The sequence below is a fragment of the Pinus tabuliformis genome, chromosome 5_1 (genome assembly GCF_031772625.1).
Source record: "Pinus tabuliformis cultivar Carrire ecotype Pingquan chromosome 5_1, CPIR1, whole genome shotgun sequence".
NCBI lineage: Eukaryota > Viridiplantae > Streptophyta > Pinopsida > Pinales > Pinaceae > Pinus > Pinus tabuliformis.
Genome location: NC_142305.1, coordinates 764,550,772 through 764,569,738, shown reverse-complemented (window position 1 = coordinate 764,569,738; position 18,967 = coordinate 764,550,772). Strand labels below are relative to the sequence as shown.

Genomic DNA, 18,967 nt, shown 5'->3' with positions numbered 1-18,967 from the left:
ATCTAGTACATGGTTTTTAACTTTTAAAAGCTTGCATATCAGTCCCACTAATAGGATATTAGGATATAGCTAGAAGAATTTGTAGTGATATCTTATAAATTTGGTTGCTACTCCAGACTATTAAGTTAATTTCCTGTTGAGGACCACTTATTGGACTTCATGTTGTTAAAAGTATTTCAGCATTCCTATTGTCTTAATGTTTGTGGATTGTCCCCTTGAAAATTGATATAGCCATAGTTAATAGAGGCAAAATACTCACAAACACAAGAAGAATGAATGCAAGTACACAAGGAGATTTCTGCACCTCTACATGCTGTATACTGTATAGTGCACTAAATATTTACAGTGTAAAATTGGTGGAGAATGATCATCATTGATCAATTCTCCTAGAATTGCAATTAAAAAATACGGATGTTAGGAAATCAATTAGGTGTTCAAGTTTGTATTACATTGAGACCCAGGTTCGGGTGCTGAATCACTGATAAACTATAAGGACAGTTGTAAATTTCTATAAGTATTTCTCCCCTACCAAGCCACCTATAAAGATAAAATACATAGACAGTACAAATATAATACGTATATGGGCAATGTCCATTAGACTACGTCTCACCATTTCCTCCTTCGTTTGATGAAATTGTCTCTAATTTTTGCTTGAGATGGAGAAATTGTTACTCAAACACTCACTTGGACAACCACTTGGCTTGGGTGGGCAAGGTGCCTTTGTAACCAATCAAGTAACTGGTGATTAGTCATTATCTATAGTAGATATAGTGTAGACATCAAGAAGTGTATCTTCAATCAAAGGAGGCTGAAAATCAGGAATCGCTACCCCTGAATGGGTGATTGGAACTGCTTCCCCTAAGTAGGGAGGCTCACATATCTTGAGCTTATTGACTTTTACCACATCATGGATACCTTGATGAGGTGGAAGATCCAATTTGAAGGCATTGGGACCTGTTATTGTGCAATTTTTTCCTCTTGAAGAAGTTTCCGCGGACTTCTTCAACAGCTCTGAGTGGACATCTTAAAGAAAGTGTCTCTATCACTGACACAATACCTCTCTCACTTCAGAGCTGTTGCTTTCCGACTCTAGGAGTTTACCCCTCTGAAGTTCTTTGGATTTTCTATTATGCATAGAATCAGGATGCTCAAAGAATTTTTTTGGGAGAAAAACAAATAAATTGCAAAGGGCTTCAAAGGGAAATGATAACTAAGAATCTTGTTAAAGAATCTATTTTGGATTTGAATCTAGGACTAAACGAAGGAAATCACATCAAATGAATCTTCACACAATCATAAAGATTGCAGGACAAGTAACCAAAACAAATCAACAATTTTATTATTCAGAGTTGTTCAAACATAAGCACATACTGGGTATTTAATTTCTAACCATTTTGAGTTAGAATGAATCTCTAGGGGTAGACAAGAACCACTATACCATTTCCTATTCACCTTGAATTTTCACGGAGTTGGGCATAACCTGCAGCAGAAGCAGAGGACAAACCTTATCTGGGAATCTCAGTAATTGCAGTGTTACATATCAGTTCTGAAATGAAGAAGGTAAAAAAGAAGAATGGAATGCCAAGACAAACAGAATATGCACCAATACCAAAAGGATCAAAATATCCATTTGTCATTGCTGAACTTGTATTTATGGTTGTCCTCTTCTTCTCCTTGCAAATATTTAGTTAAAGCACCTTTCACCAATAGCAGCAACTCTCTCCCATAAAATCAGCATGGTTTATGCACAAAATACTCATATTCTCAAAAAGGAACATCACTCTCTTACTCCACACATAACAAACTCATTCTAAAAATAAAAAAGGCAAATCCTCCCTCAAAATTGGCAACATACTTCATAGCACAGGCAGTGCCTTCCCGTAACAGCAATTTTTTTTCACAAGAAAAACCAACACTTTCCTTCAGCATAACTTCTTCTCAAGGCAGCTCCCTGCTGCTATAATACTAGCAGAATGTATTCTAAGGAAAATCAATGAACTCACCTAGAATAGAAGAATACTTAGCCTCCATAGAGCAGTGCCTTGCTTTAGTTTCCATGATTTCCACTTTCCTATCTTCTTTTAATAGCATCCCCACACGCTTTTCTATTTTTAGCACGAGTTTGGTTTAGGTGACCCTGGATAGACCCTCTTTTAGGAAATTGTATCCTAAAACCAAAGAACTAATGTGCTGTGTTGTCGCCCAAAGTGTACAGCTAAGCAACAACCCTTAGGACAGGGGCTGTCACTCTGATCCTTGCCCTTTCCATTCTAGGCTCTAGCTACCTCCTAGGCAAGATAAGGGGGGTAGTCCCTGAAGGTGAAATGATGAGGGGAAACTTGCTAGAAATCAACAAGCTCTAGGAGATACACTTAGTTATCTTATGAACTTGATTATAATTAGTTCGCAAGTGTGATTAATCAGTAGTGTATTAGAGATCTAGATCAGATTATATTCTCAAGACACTTCAAGATTAAATGGTTAAAAGACCACTGCCTTCAATAACAATGCTCAAAACAAAATATACTTGCACAATGGATGGATTTATCAAATTACAAAATACAAGTGCTTCTTAAGCCAGTACAAGATGCACGATGGTATAAGATGACTTGCAGAAATAAACAATGTACTTCCACCTTAATGAGATAGTGATGCTACAAGATAAGTGACGTATAAGAAAATCAACTTTGCAAGAGAATGAGAAATGACAATGCTTTAATGAGATAACAATGATACGATGTGCTTCAATAGTCAATCAAATGATCAAGATCCACTTAAAGCAATAGATGACAGACTTGTAATATGAAGCATGAAAATTACACTATGTTGCCGGATCTGGTAGAGGAAGGAGTAGTATTGCCAGATCCTCAGATCTGAACCAAGTCCAGATCCGGATCTGCCAAAATACCTGTCAAATATGTATGCATGCGGATCTTGACCTTTTGGAAATGGCCAATGCTGTGAGGAAACAGATCCCCAGATAGGTTGCCAGAACCGACCAAATGGTTTGAAGAAAAGTCACAAACCCGATTTTATTTTTAGGTTTTTGTCTTTCATAAAGTGTGGTCCCTCTTCCCTTTGTCGGCACTCGGCAGTCACAAACCCAATTTTCACCATTGGGCCCCCTGCTTCACACAACAACGCATTCCTTTGTCGGCAGGCATGCCCAGGTAGTGTTGAATATTCACCGTCGGCCCCCCTGCACACAACAACACATACCTTTGTCTATAGTCATGCTCACACAGTGTTTAATATTCACCCTCAACCCCCCCTGCTGCACACAACAACGCAGCGATTGGTTAGAAGTTGGAATATTCAACACAACAAGGAACACAACGAGGAACATAGCGAGGAAGCATTAAGATTGTCGCTGCCTAGTTGAAAGGTTTAACTAGTTGTCGCCGCCCAATTGAAAGGCTTCACTGTTTACGGTTTAAGGAGCGAACACTCAGCAAGGTAATTTTACTAATTACCGTTTACGGTTTAGTTTAGTTATAATGATATATAATATATGATATAATCCTTGAAAATGATGAAGAACGGGCCCTCCCTTGTTATTAACTTATTATCTGTAGTTATAAATTTACTTAGTCTTATAAAAATGGGCCTTCCTTCATTAGTTTATACTTGTATATTATGTGTGTTGTATATATATTATGTCAATCTTCTGGCCAGCTTGTCTGTCCATTATGGCCCATAAGCAGCTAATATGTACTAGTGGTAATTTAACTCTAGGGAGTGGAATATCACCACCCCTCCTCTACCAACCAGCAAGGCCCGATATGGCAGGTATATTGCTTATTATAATTATCCAAGACATTCCTATCTTAGGTGTGTTAATACTTGGGCTTTTGTGGACAATCTTTGAGTTGTATTTAAATTTAAATTTTTTATGTATTTAATTGTGTATTGATAATATATTATAATTTGAATTTTATATACAGTAACTAATAGAGTCTAGACCATTATCATTATGGAACCATCACAGCATGAGCATAGTGAAGGGGAAATCATCAAAACATACCCAAAATCTCCTTTATGGCAATACGTGGATATTATCTGAAAAAATCCCAGAGGTGGTTCATTTAAATGGAAGTGCAATGAATGCCAAGATATAAAAAATGGTTCATATACAAGAGTGAAGGCTCATCTCACTGGTCAAACTAATACAGGGGTGCAAGTATGCACTGGGCCAAAAGATGTTAATGGCAAACCTGGCCAAAGTTTGAGTTCTGGAAAAATGAAATTCTATGCATCTTTGCAAGAAGCAGCTAATAGGAAGCTTGCTAAGGGAAAACACCCTATGCAAAGCTCTACAACTAGGCCTCCATTGCCATCTAGGCCTGCTGTCACAACTAATAAAAGGCCCACTCTAGGCCCTCTTGAAGCATGTTTCAATAATCAAGGTAGAGACATAGCCGATGAACATGTAGCTCGTTGCATCTATGTAAATGGGCTAGCATTCAATTTGGTGCGTTCCCCTTATTGGAAACAAATGATTAAGGCAGTTAATGAAGTGCTAAAAGGGTACAAAAGCCCTAGATATGAAAAGGTCTGCATTACTTTGTTGGCATCAGAGAGGCAATCCAGGATACATGGGCAAAAACAGGGGTGTCCATCACTTCTGATGGATGGAGAGACCAAAGAAACCGCCCATTAATTAATGTTGTTGCAGTATGCCCCCAAGGGGCAATGTTTTTGAAAGCTTTTGATTGCAGTCGAATAGAGAAAGATGCATCTTTCATATCCACAATTTTTATTGATGCAATAGAAAATGTGGGGCCACATAATGAAGTCATTACGGACAACACACAGGTTTGTAAAGATGCAGGTTTGATTGTGGAGAGTCGATATGATCACAATTTTTGGACTCCATGTGTAGTACATTCATTGAATCTTATGCTTACCAAGATTGGTGAGATTGAATGGATTAATGAAATATATGTAGTAGCAAAAGAAATCCAAATGTTCATAACCAATCATTCAATGTCCTAGGCCATATATCAAGGTTTTGCAAAGTTGGAGCTATTGAATGTACTATTTTTTTAATCAATATTATTTCAAATTTGTATTGGAAATTCTTAATTTTAACTACAAATTTGTATATGATTTCTCATTTGAGATTTGACTTTTTGTCATTTTGAAACTTGTAGGTTGTTGAAACTCATTTTGCCTCCCACACTCTTGTCATAAAGAGGCTTGTGGAGGTGAGACAAACATTACAAGCAATGGTCATTGACCCTCTTTGGGAATCATGGAGGACTTCCACTTCTGATAGAGGACAAAAAATCAAGTCCATCATTCTTGATGATGGATGGTGGGACAAGGTCCAATACCTTCTATGGTTCACTGAACCAATCTTGACCTTGATCAGGATTTAGGGCATTTGATACAGATACACCTTGCTTGGGGGAAGTTTATGAAAACATTGATAGTATGTTGGAGAGGATAAGGGATATTATCAGGGCAAGTGAAAATGACCCTTATGAAACATTCTATTATTTAGTGAAGGATGTAATTACAGAAAGGTGGAACAAAATGACTACACCATTACACCTTTTGGCATATGCATTGCACCCTAAATACTATCATTCCAGAATTTTGTCTTTACCTGGTAGAACATCGCCAAACAAGGATTCGAAAGTGGTACAAGGATACAAGACAACTTTGAGGAAAATTTATAGAGATATGGGAGTTGCAATGGAAGTTCACCAAGAATTTGGAAGGTTTGTACAATCTACTGGTAGCTTTTCAGATCCAATAGCTATGGATGATCAAAGGCATCTTGATCCTATTACTTGGTGGGGCTTCCATGGTGGGGATAACATTCATCTCTCTACTCTAGCCACCAGGTTGTTATCACAGGTTGTTAGTTCCTCATCGATTGAGAGGAATTGGAGTACATATGGCTTCATCCATTCAGTGAAGCGAAACAGGCTGGGAGCGGCAAACGTTGAGGATCTTGTGTATGTTCATTCCAACCTTCGTCTTCTATCACATGTTGAACCAGAGTATAAAAAAGGTCTGAGCAGAATGTGGGATGTGGAGCCTGAGATCTCTGACTTGAACCGGACACTGAATGCCATGACTCACCTCAACCTACTTGAGGATATTGTTCCACTACCAGTCCAGCCTAGTGATGCAACTTCCTACGTTCCAGGACCCCCATCATCTATTCATGATGTAGAGTTGCAATATGCAGAAGATATAGATCCATTTGAGGATATGTAAATGTATTTACTATTATCATTTATGATATAACGATCATTTTTGTTACTTTGTATGAGGGAGGATGCATCATTTCAGTGTTTCAGTCTTCATATTTATAATATATCTAATGGTTTCAGTTCTAAAAGTGTTTGATGGTTTCATGGAGTATTTGATTTTTGAACTCTAAAGTGTTTTTTAAAATTTAAAAAATATTATTATATATATTTCTTTTTTACGTGACGTATCCTGAACATATCCGAATCCTAGTTTTTCAAAAAACTAGCGGATATGGATCCAGATCCCTATTCGTATCCGTATCCATATCCGAATCCCAGTAACATAGAAATTACACTCAGTGAGGTATTAGGAGACAAGTTGAGACAATTTCATATGCCCTCGTTAGTTATTAGTGCTTATGAAGATAACTTTACTTGCAAGCTAAAGCAGAAAAAAGGAAATTTTAAATTCTAAGCACTATGAGGCAGATGCCACAAGGACCAAATATTGTTAGCAAGAAAGCAGTAAGATGAAAGGTTGGCAATCGATGGAATTATCAATATGTTTTCCAATGCCAATAGATGCACAAGATAAACTCACTGTAACCCCTGATTTGTATGTATTAGCTCGCCATGGGTCTAAGATGTTGAACAGTAACTGATGAAGAAAGGAATCACTAACAATAGGGACCGTGTTTGTTAGGAAGTATCTCACTTAGATAATATATGAATCATAGCCAACTGAATCTTCAGAAATATATAATTGATTGAATTGTGAGATTACTAACAGTGATTTTTGATGGTTGAAATGCAACAATAAATTAGATCATGCAATGCAACTCAAGACAGGAGAGAAACAAAGAGCAAGGGGTTAGTAATCTAGCTAGAAGACAATGCTATCCTTAACATTGAGTATGTAATCAAAGATCCAAAGTCTTTCTAGCCATAATAGTGCACAATTAAAGCACCAGACCTCAAAGATATCACTATGAATAGACTATTGTAGCCTCCTTTTTAAGTATATATCAAACTTTAAATGAGCAAGATCAGTGACAAGATTGCAAGGAAATAGAAAGACATATATAGTTTGATGCCAAACACTTCCAAAAATGTTGTGGCTTACACCAAAATTTCAACATTAAAGAGAGCAATCATTCTTCAATCTAAATCAGCTACCAGTTATCAAATAGTGCCCAAGGCCTTCAAGAGAAGAAAAACTTAACCCTTATGACCAACCCTAAAATGATCACAATTTTGATTTAAATTTTTTACGAGATTATTATAGTGATTTTTTGTGATGAGTTAAGGCTCAAAAGATATCAACCTTCACACTTGCAAAGAGATGAGAAAACCTTTCTTTGTTCTCAGTCTAGCGAAGGAATTGCTTTACAAATTGTAATTTTGGGCTCAAAATTGCATATTAACCCTCCTTTATAGACCAATTAAAAACCATGTAGCTTTTAAGGAGCGAAAGAAAATCTTTTAGTGACCCTTGACTTTCAACAAGAGAAGACAACAACTCTTGAAATGAACTCAGTCAAAGTGACAAATAGGTCTCCAAATTTCTCAAGCTGAAAAAAAAAGTTCCCTCACAAACTTCTTACCCGATTCTACCTTCCTCGACAGTCTTCTATTTGGCCACCTTCTTGTGTCTCCACCAATCATCGCATCGTTCCAATCACATCTTACCATCACATTATTTGTTGACCAAGGGAATATTACGCTAACAATGGTAATAATAATACATTGTCATATATATATAGTTTATTATATGGTAAAAAAATTAATATAATTATATATTCATTAATTTAATAATAATGAAATATATATATATATAAAATAAGATAATAATAATAATAAATATTATCTAATTAATAAAAAAAATGGGTCTACTAAGAAAAAGAACAAGATGGGGAGTAATAATGGTGACAATTTGAAGCAATTTCAAGAAGAACTCGATAGAATGTGCAAGCGCCTTGACAATGTCGAAAGGAAGCAGGATGAACTCGGAAAAGGCCAAGAAAAGTTAATTAGTAGTCAAGACCAAAGGGCAGATGATATCAAAGAATTGAAGAACATGATGAGCCAGTTTATGGGAGGAGTCAATCCACCCTCAGCCACACAAAGTCCCAAGACTCCGGAAGATGAAAATTTTCCAAGTCATGAATTTTTGATGCACAAAAAGCCACGAATACCGCATATACAGTTCGAAGGAAGTCAGTACTATACAAAGTCTCCCGAAAGAGACTACCTTAAAATTAAAAGAGAATTACCTAAGTACGATGGTAAGAACCATAAGGGCACCATTGTATGGATAAATCAAATGGACACCACTTTCAGAGCATGCCCACCAATAGGTGAACAAGACAAGGTCATGACCGCATCCAACAACCTGGACGTTGAAGCATATGATTGGTTCTTATGGTGGTCCAACAGATGTGCGGATTATTCGTTCAATTGGGAAAATTTTAAAAATGTGCTGCTCAAAAGGTTCCATGACGAAGAAGAAGACAATATTTACGAAAAATTCGTTCACCTCAAACAAAAAGGATCGATAAGCGACTACACCCACAAGTGGGAAGTATTAGCTATAAGGCAAAGAGGATTTTCATATGAAGAACTGCTAAAAATGTATCGATGTGGCCTTAAAGAATATATTAGAGAAGAATTAAAACTATATAAACACAAAACCATTGGAGAAGCTAGACATGCAATAATAGTTATTGAGAGAAAACATAAGCCTAGAATGTCATCATTCAAGGAAGATGAAGACCTACAACAACACACGGGAAAAAAGAAATTAACAAATGTAGGTATTGTGGGGACAAATGGACATCAGGATATAGATGCCTTAACAAAAAGTTATATAACTAGGAGGTCGAGAAGTAATCAGATACTTCAAGTAATGGGTCAGGAAAAAAATAAATAAATAAATTGTTGCAAATGTGGAGAAAACTGAACGCTAGGACATAAATGTGAAGATGCATCCCTGCGCTACTATAAAATAGTAGATGGCAAGTAATTTGAAATACAGGAACGTGATGAAGGAATCGTTGTCACACATAATGAAGATTCAGATTCTGAGGAACTGTCATTAGCTGCAACCTCATGTGACTGGAAAAACCATGATGAAAATAGTAACTTTCCCAGAGATCACGAACAAGCAACTGCAAAATACGCTCCACCACATCTTCGAAAGAAGAGAAACCAATCTCCAAGAAGGAACATTAAGCTTACTACCCCACCAAAAAACATGAGGAGGAGATTATGTCCTAAAACCCTAAAGCTCAAGGGACTCATAAGAGGTAGAAATGTCAATATACTTGTAGATTCTGGTAGTACTCGCAACTGTATAGGCATCGATCTTGCTAAACAACTTGATCTTTATATATGCCCAATCAAGGACCTGACCATGTCTGTCGCTACTGGGAAAAAGTTCAAGGAAATAGGAGAATGTTGTTAGGATATTCCGACACATAGGAAATAGTTAAGTATAACTTGGTCTAGTGTAGAGTTAGGTAAAGTGTGTTTCTTTACTATGTACATTTGTAACTTACAATCCGACGGTCACGATATGTTCTAGACATGAAGTGATCCGACGATTCATTCTTTCCTCGGTATTACTGACACTTGATCCGTGGCTTAACACCTTATTGGTCCATGATCTCTATTTAAAGAGCATGGCGGGTCATTTGTAGGGCAACCGTTCATGAGAGAAACTTATGTAAATTTTATTTCTTTTATTAATAAATTGCCTGAAGTGGCCGCATTGGCTCAAGCCATGGGCTGTTTCCCTCTTTGAGGGTTTTAACCATGTCAAGAATACTGGTGTATTGATTTGTGATTTGTTTGTGAACGGTATCCTTTGGTGTTCTGTCTGAGGAACTTACCTTGTAAATTCCTACATGGTATCAGAGTTATTTGAGGGCCACATCCGTTGGTGATCCAAATCCGAAGCTGGTACAACTGCATCCGACTGTCGTTTCCTAGATCTACTATTTCTAACTGCTTTCGGGTTGAGAGGACTGCTCTATTGTGTTAGGAGCATCTGTTCCAGTGAGGAACCCCTTTCGTTTCACACGAAAAGGTTTCTGGTTGCCCTAGCTACGTCATTTTTAAGATCTGGAGGTATACAGTCTTTTTTTGTAGTTTTAGTTATTCATCTCTTTATTTATTTCGGTTTATTTAGCTCTCAGTTTTTTATTACCGGATCTATACCTTTCATTTCTGCGTATGCTCTTTGCCCTGTGACTCTGTGCGATCTGGGAAAATCAGAAACAAAAAGGAAGGATTTTTCTCATGCATATGCTCTTTTCTGCCGCGCCTTAGTGTGATCTCGGAAAATCAGAAACATTGAGGAAAATATTTAGTTTCCAACGAAAGCTAACTTCAAGCCATAAGTTTTGTTTTTTTTGCATGTCTGTGTTGGGTTGTGTGGTTTTTTGTTTTGTAGGCAAAAATAGTTTTTTCAAGTAAGCATGCACCCCAAAGCTTCAGTGACTTAAAAAAAAAACCCTTCCTCTTTTCTAAAAATTATCAACCTTTTAAACTAGCTCACTTAGTCCAAAGTTACTTTATGAGAATAGAGGTCTTGGGTTCAAGTCTTTCTTTTTGTTGAGTTACTTTTTCAAAAAGCACATGTAACTTATGTTTTAAAGTTACTTTATGTAAAAGTGTTCTCACCCATTATAAAAATGAGTCACTTATAATTCTAAAGGCTCTTTATCTTTTATTTAAGTTACAATTTAGTGGGTAGCTCATCAAGTACCATTGTAAAAGTGACTTTTACTTATTTATAAAAGTGAGTCACATAAAATCTTCTTTTAAAGTGAGTTAATTAGACTAAGTTTGGAAGGTGGGGGGGGTTTAAATATAACATTATCATTCATTTTCGCACACTCACACGCTTCGTCGGCATCTTCAACAACTTTTCTTCAAAAAGTCATAACTTCTTCATCCGGAAGCCGTTTTTAGAGCCGTTTTTTGTTAATCAGCCTAATTTTTCGAGATCTTTCCATTGGAACATTTAGTTTCAACATCTACAGCTTCAATTTCTATTAAAATGGAAAGTCCATGCCAAGGTATTCTTGATAGCACCAACTACTTCCAATGGTGGTCCTACATTGTGGATTTACTTAGAAGTAAAGGTCTTTACAGAATAGTCTCAAGCCAAAAAACTAAACCAAAAGATGAAGATAAGGCAGCCAAATGGGAAAATAGGAAAGATCAAGCACATGGGTTGATAGGGATATCTATTTCTCCAGACCTTAGATTCCATATCGCAGAACTCGATACCTCTAATGAAGCAATGAAACAACTCACTAAAGTTTTTGGAATTAAAAATGAAATTAGAGCCCATCAACTTGAAAATGAGTTGCTTACGTTGGACCCCAATAATTTTTCTTCCATTGAAGATTTTTTGTCCAAGTTCAAGACCCTTAGACTTCTCTTGGAAGGTGTTAAAGTTAAGAAAGAAGATGGTAGCCTTATCTATTCCATTCTTACTAAGTTGGGACCAGCCTACTCTGTGTTTGTTTCCACCTTCCATTCTACTAGAGAAGCCTTCATTTCTCAAGGACAAGACTACAAGTCCCCCTCTTTTGATTCATTTTGTGATTCTTTAATAAGAGAACAAGAAAAACTCTTACATCTTGGTCTTCTTAATCTTGGAAACTCTTCTAAGAAAGCCTTAGCTGCCCAGCAACAACCAAATTCAAAGAATCCTAAGAAGCCATATCCTAAAAAGAATGGTCCTAAACCAAATAAGGGTCCTAAGCAATTTCAGTCTCAAAATGAAAAATCATTTCAACAAAATGATAAGGCAAATAAAAACAAAGGGAAGAAGATTTGAAAAATCATTTCAACAAAATGATAAGGCAAATAAAAACAAAGGGAAGAAGACTGATAGACATTACAACTTTTGTAATCGAGATGGCCACTTAGAATCCAAATGCTTTAAGAAGATGGAAGCCTTGGAAGCAGCTATGAAGAAGCATAACATCCATTTGGAGCACTCTTCAACTTCAACTTCATCTTCAAGAATAGCACTTTCTGCATGTGGTTGTCAAGCATCTCGGTCTGGTTATGCACTAAATGTATCTTCTTCTTCTCATTCTCATGAGTGGCTCATTGATTCTGGAGCTTCTTATCACATGGCCAAAAACAAAGCCATGTTTTCTTCCTTAAATGATTGTAACACCAAAAATATATATGTTGGTGATGATAGATCTCTTAGTGTTGTAGGGACTAGAACTATTCATCTAGACAATGGTCAATTTAATGATGTATTATGTGTTCCAACCTTATCCTGCAACCTTCTATCTGTATATCAAATAACTCATTCAGGTGAAGGTAAAATCGTTGAATTCTCACCTCATGATGTTGTAATTAAGGACCTAAGAGATCCTAGACAGATTTTAGCTACTAGCATTGCTGATGATTCTACAAGGTTGTATAAGTTTAACAACTTTGGGTCATCAACTCTTCCCTCAATATTTGTTGCTCATAATGATGAAGTGAGCAAACTTTGGCATGAGCGATTTGGTCACTTAAACTATCGCTCCCTTCAAAATCTATGTAAAGAAAATATGGTGACAGGTCTTCCTATGGTATCTTGCAGAGATGGTGTTTGTTCCAGATGTGTACTAGGAAAACATCATCAGGATAGTTTTGAAAAATGTGCCTCTTAGCACGCCTCAGCCCCTTTACAGCTTGTGCATAGTGATTTATCTGGTCCACTTCCAGTTGTTTCATTCTCTGGCTACAAGTATTTCTTAACTTTCATTGATGATTTCTCTAGACGCACTTGGGTATACTTCTTAAAACTCAAGAGTGAAGTATTTAACATTTTCTTGGCCTTTAAGGCCTTTGTTGACAAACAATCTGGACATCAAATTCTTAAGCCAAGATCTGATAATGGCGGTGAATATGTTAACAACAATTTCATCAACTTTTGCACTGAGCATGGAATTCAAATGCAACATACTATTCCATACACTCCACAACAAAATGGTGTAGCTGAAAGGAAGAATCACACCTTAAAGGAAATGGCTAATTGTATGCTTCAATCTAAAGGACTTAGTTTTAATTTTTGGGCAGAAGCAATTAACTGTGCAAATTACATAGTAAATCGTACTCCTACTAAGGTTTTAAAGAATATCACTCCGAAAGAAGCATGGAGCTCAATTAAACCAGATGTAAGTCACTTTCGTGTTTTTGGAAGTGAAGCATGGGCCCATATTCCAGATGAGAAACATAAAGCTTTAGAACCTAAGAGTGAAAAATGTATTTTTGTTGGATATTCTGAAGATGTCAAAGAATATAGACTTATTCCACTTAAGTCCAAAAATGTTATCATTAGAAGAGATGTAAAGTTTGTTGAGAATATATCAGCCTACGAGCCTAGTTCGGCGGATGTGCCACTCCTCTCTATCCCTTCTACTTCTGAAAATATTTCTTATTCAGATGATGACAACAAGGATGACAATCCTCCCCCACCTTCTCAGGATTCTCCTTCAGCTCCTCAGCTTCCAAAATGGGTCCGTGCTACTCGGGATGCAACAGGTGCTCTTGCAGGTGATCCTACAGATCAACGACGTACACGTTCTCAGTTTGATAGAGCCTCTTCTTTACTGGCTCAAGCTTCAGTGAATTATGATCCTGACACCTTTGCAAAAGCTTTAGGCCATCCAGATTGGGACGTAGCTATGAATGAAGAATATCGTTCATTATTGGCAAATGATACATGGGATCTTGTTCCTCTTCCAAAGGGACGAAAACTTGTTAGATGCAAATGGGTTTACAGAACCAAGTATGGACCAGATGGAAAAGTTGATAAACATAAAGCTCGTCTTGTTGCTAAGGGTTTTTCACAAGTTGAAGGCATTGACTATACTGAAACCTTCTCCCCTATTGCCAAAATGAACTCTATCCGCCTTGTTCTTTCCCTTGCTGCCTCTTTCAAATGGGAAGTCCATCAGATGGATGTTAAATCTGCCTTCTTGCATGGGGACTTGCATGAAGAAATCTATATGGAACAACCTCCTGGCTTTATAAAAACAGACTCCAGCCTTGTATGTTGGCTTAAGAAATCCCTTTATGGTCTCAAGCAAGCCCCTCGGGCTTGGTATGCCAAAATGGATAGCTTTCTTTTAGATATTGGCTTTTCTAGGTGTCATTCTGACAATACTGTCTACACCAAGAAAGTGGGTAAGTCCCTTATCATTCTTGTTTTTTATGTTGATGATCTTATCCTTACTGGTAGTGATCCCAACCTTATAAACCATGTGAAGTCCAACCTTAAAAAGAAGTTTAAAATGACAGACTTAGGACACTTGCATTATTTTCTTGGTCTTCAAGTCTTGCAAACCAAGGAAGGTATTTCCCTTTCCCAGTCCAAGTATGCCTGTGATCTTCTACGCCACTTTCACATGGAAGACTGTAAACCAACCCCTTCTCCCTTTCAATCTGGCGCCAAACTTTCAGTCACTTGTGCTTCCCCTGAAGTTGATACTACCTTATACCGTCAGCTTGTTGGAAATGTTTTGTATCTGACCCATACTCGTCCTGACCTTTCCTTTGATGTTGGCCTTATTGCTCGGTTTATGCAAAACCCACATGAAAGTCATTGGAAAGCAGCTAAAAGAATACTTCGTTATGTTTGAGGTACAGTTCAGTTTCGGATTCATTACAGTGCAGAAGCATCTCCTCTATTGGTTGTTTTCATTGATTCTGATTGGGCTAGTGACCTTGATGATCGGAAGTCTACTGCAGGTTATGTGTTCACTCTTGGTTTTGGACCTATTACATGGGCTTGTAAGAAACAAAGTGCCATTTCCCTTTCTTTAGTAGAAGCAGAGTATCGTGGTGCCGTAGAAGATAGTAAGGAAGCCTTGTGCCTTCGTCAGACCCTTGTCAGAGTTTGGCTATCAACAGCAGCATCCGACTACACTTTGGTGTGATAATCAAAGTGAAATTCAACTATGCAAAGATCCAGTCCATTATCAGCACAGCAAACACATTGAACTACACATGCACTTCATTAGAAAACTCATTCATGACCATGTTCTTGAAGTGCAATATTGTTTAACTGATGATCAAGTTGCAGACATCTTTACAAAGGCTCTCACAGAGGCGAAGTTTACTAAACTTCGATTTATGGTTGGAGTTCAAGAAGTTGTCACTAAGGGGGGATAGGCTCTAATGCCTCCTTCCTTCTCCTATTGTGTCATATTTGTACATCCTTCAATCCTATCCCAAGTTTTTCTTAAGGGGGGATGTTAGGATATTTCGACACATAGGAAATAGTTAAGTATAACTTGGTCTAGTGTAGAGTTAGGTAAAGTGTGTTTCTTTACTATGTACATTTGTAACTTATAATCCGACGGTCACGATATGTTCTAGACATGAAGTGATTCGATGGTTCATTCTCTCCTCGGTATTACCAACACTTGATCCGTGGCTTAACACCCGATTGGTCCATGATCTCTATTTAAAGAGCATGGAGGGTCATTTGTAGGGTAACCGTTCATGAGAGAAACTTATGTAAATTTTATTTCTTTTATTAATAAATTGCCTGAAGTGGTCACGTTGGCTCAGCCCGTGGACTGTTTTCCTCTTTGAGGGTTTTAACCACGTCAAGGATATTGTTGTATTGATCTGTGATCTGTTTGTGAGTGGTGTCCTTTGGTGTTCTGCTTGAGGAATTTACCCTGTAAATTCCTACAAATGTCACAAGGCTTCAATCCAAATACAAGAACTGGAGCTACAAACGGATCTATTTGCCCTACCACTCAAAGAAATGGATGTAGTTCTAGGTGCAGAATGGTTAATACAACTAGGAAGCTATACTACAAATCTGAAAGAACAATTCATGGAGTTTAACTGGAAAGGACGACATTATAAATTAAATGGTGTTAACACTCCCACAATTACTCGTGACGATTGCACCAGTCAACGAAAGGATGCCATTCCATATCAACAATGTTCAACTAGAGGAAACCCTTTTGGTTGTGCTTTGAGGACAAAGCATTTGAAAAAGGGGTGGCAATGTTATGAATAAAATATTCATAAACATCAATTAATAAATAAACATTAAATAATAAATATTAATAATAATAATTAATTAATTAAATTAATTAATGTCCCATTAATTATGAAGGGACATTGGTCAAAAGATGTGACCTTCTATCTTCGTGGCCAGTCAATGCCTATATAGGCACACCGCCACGAAGAATTGTAATCACCATTCATATTTTTATCAATAATACATTTGACTACTTATTCTACGACACAAAATCTATTGTTGCATATTGGTTCTATGTTTAAAAATGCAGTTGACAAGCAAGGTTTTGAACAGGTGGAGGAGACTGCTTTTGATAGTCTATTTTGGGCATGTGTGAGGGAAGTTTTGCAATTCACCAAGCCCATTTATAGCATGTTTCGTTTCGCAGATACAGATAAACCAGTGATTGGGGAGGTGTATGAGCAGATGGATAGCATGTTGGGGCAAATAAAATATATTGTTTAGAAAAATGATCCCAACTTGTATACAATGATTCACAATTGTGTGTGTGTGGACGGTGGAATAAACTTAATGTTCCACTACAAGCCTTGGCGTAATCCTTATGCCAAAATACTACTCTCCATCTAAGTTGGGCCAACCTGCACCTGGGGGTGGGGTTAGGATCAAACTCCATACGGATCCAGACGTATCTAAAGGATATATGGAAGCATTAGACAAGTTGGTCCCTGATAAGGAGGTGTGCTAATCTGCGTCTTGAATTAGGTAGATACTTCAATTGCACTAGTTCATTTGGTTCTTTGCATGCAATGGAAGATAGAGACAGATTTGATGCTCTCACATGGTGGGAAGCATATGGCGGCATGGGACTTTTGCCAAAATTGGCTAAAAAAGTTCTCTCACAGGTTATAAAAACTTCTTATGCAGAGAGGTATTGGAGCACTTACAACTTCATCCATAATGTGAGAAGAAACAGACTCAATGAAAATCAGGTAGAAAGCTTGGTTTATGTGCACTACAACTTGAGGTTGATGAGTCATTATTGTGATCGCGCTTATGAAGATCTAGCGTATAAAATTTGGGACAACAACCCAGAGGGCGATAATTTGGACAATGGCAATTGGAAGCAGAACTTTTGAGAGATGATGATGAAGCAACAACAACCATGCCACCCCCACCATCCAGTAGTAGTGCTAGTGCTCAAGTTCCAACTATTGCTCCTCTGTTGCCGCCACCTCCATCTACATCCTCACGTGGAGGGCATGTGCCTTCTGGTTCTGGTAGTGCGACTATGTCGGAGGAGACTCCTAAAAGACCACCACGACCTACTCAGAAATTAGACATTTCTCGTGGAAAGAGGCCCAAGCATTAGCAACAGATAATATATTTACTTGTCTTTTTTAGTTTCTAGTAGTTTTTATAACTGTGTTATTGTTGACTCTTTCATATTTATTATGATATTTTTTGTAAACAATATATGACAATTTAATTTTGAAGTTTGAAGTTGGCAATTATAACTCATTGGTAATGAATTATGAATATATGCTTCGTGAAAGTTGAAAGTTGTTTCATTTCATTTCATTTTATAACATTTCATTTCATGTTAGATATTCTTTGTTGTAATAGTTACACTTAGTTTACAAGTACAACTTTGGTGATCAATGATGATAAATATTATATATTGAATTTTGAAGCTTGAAACTTTATAATTGATGAATCGTGAGACTAAATATGTTGTATGCTACTAACTTGTGGATGTGGTTGATGAAGATTATAACTTCTAGATGATTGATATTATATGGTTCAATATATGTTTCTATGCTTTTTATATCTAATTCATCATTGTACATGCTTTTGTTGACATATATGCATCAATATATATATATATATATATATATATATATAAATTCGCTCCAGAACCGGGAGCTTCTGAAAATGTCGCTCCCCGCTCCCGCTCCCAAGTAACCTTGGTGGTAACAAATCATATATAAGTCTCTAAAATTGGCTAATAAATTTTTATAACTCATAAGCATTCATGGTTGAAGTGATTAGGGCTTAATTTCAGCCATTGGCATCTGGTTTCACTCTTGTATTCACACACATAAGTGCTCTAATTGGATTGGTAATTGTTGATGAGATTTTCTCTAAGTAACATTGTGGATTAATACTCTTAATTTCTCATTACCATTATTGTCATTGGATAAGTGGATTTATTGCTCATTGTTAAATTGGATATCTCTTGCGGATTTCATAATCAAGTTTAATTCTAATTGCAATAAGAGATATAATTGTGTATCTAATTGGCATATTGGTGATTATTAATTGTCTTAAGTAGCATTGATCTCATCTTGTTTATCTCTTGAGCTAATTGTCTAATAATATTACCGGCAACGTTTTCTGGCACCATTTAATTTGAACACTTTCTCTTGTGGTTGTGATTGTTTATTCTTTAAGTATTTCATTGTTTATAATTGAAGATCATTGTAATTGGCTACTTGAGTAACCAAATAATCTCACCTTAAGAGCACTCAAATCTTGCATTGGCATCTTAGGGATAGCCTCTTGCATTAATTAATTAACATCCAAGCATAAGTTTGGTCAATAGAGAGATAGGCCCACCTTTCTCATCTAGCTTGAGGAGTCTAATCCGTTTTTAGTAGTTAACACGGTGACCTTGTAGTCGTCACAACCACAGTCTCTGCAGCGCCGGAGGCATCGGGTGGTTAGAACCTCAAGGGAG

At 37.0% G+C, this 18,967-nt stretch overlaps 1 protein-coding gene across 1 annotated transcript in view; it reads left to right on the top strand.

Annotated features, from left to right (window-relative positions):
* Positions 1–18,967, top strand: part of LOC149167159 (DNA (cytosine-5)-methyltransferase DRM2-like) — a 166,312-nt gene that overhangs the window by 46,224 nt on the left and 101,121 nt on the right. The gene's annotated exons all lie outside the window — the stretch shown is intronic.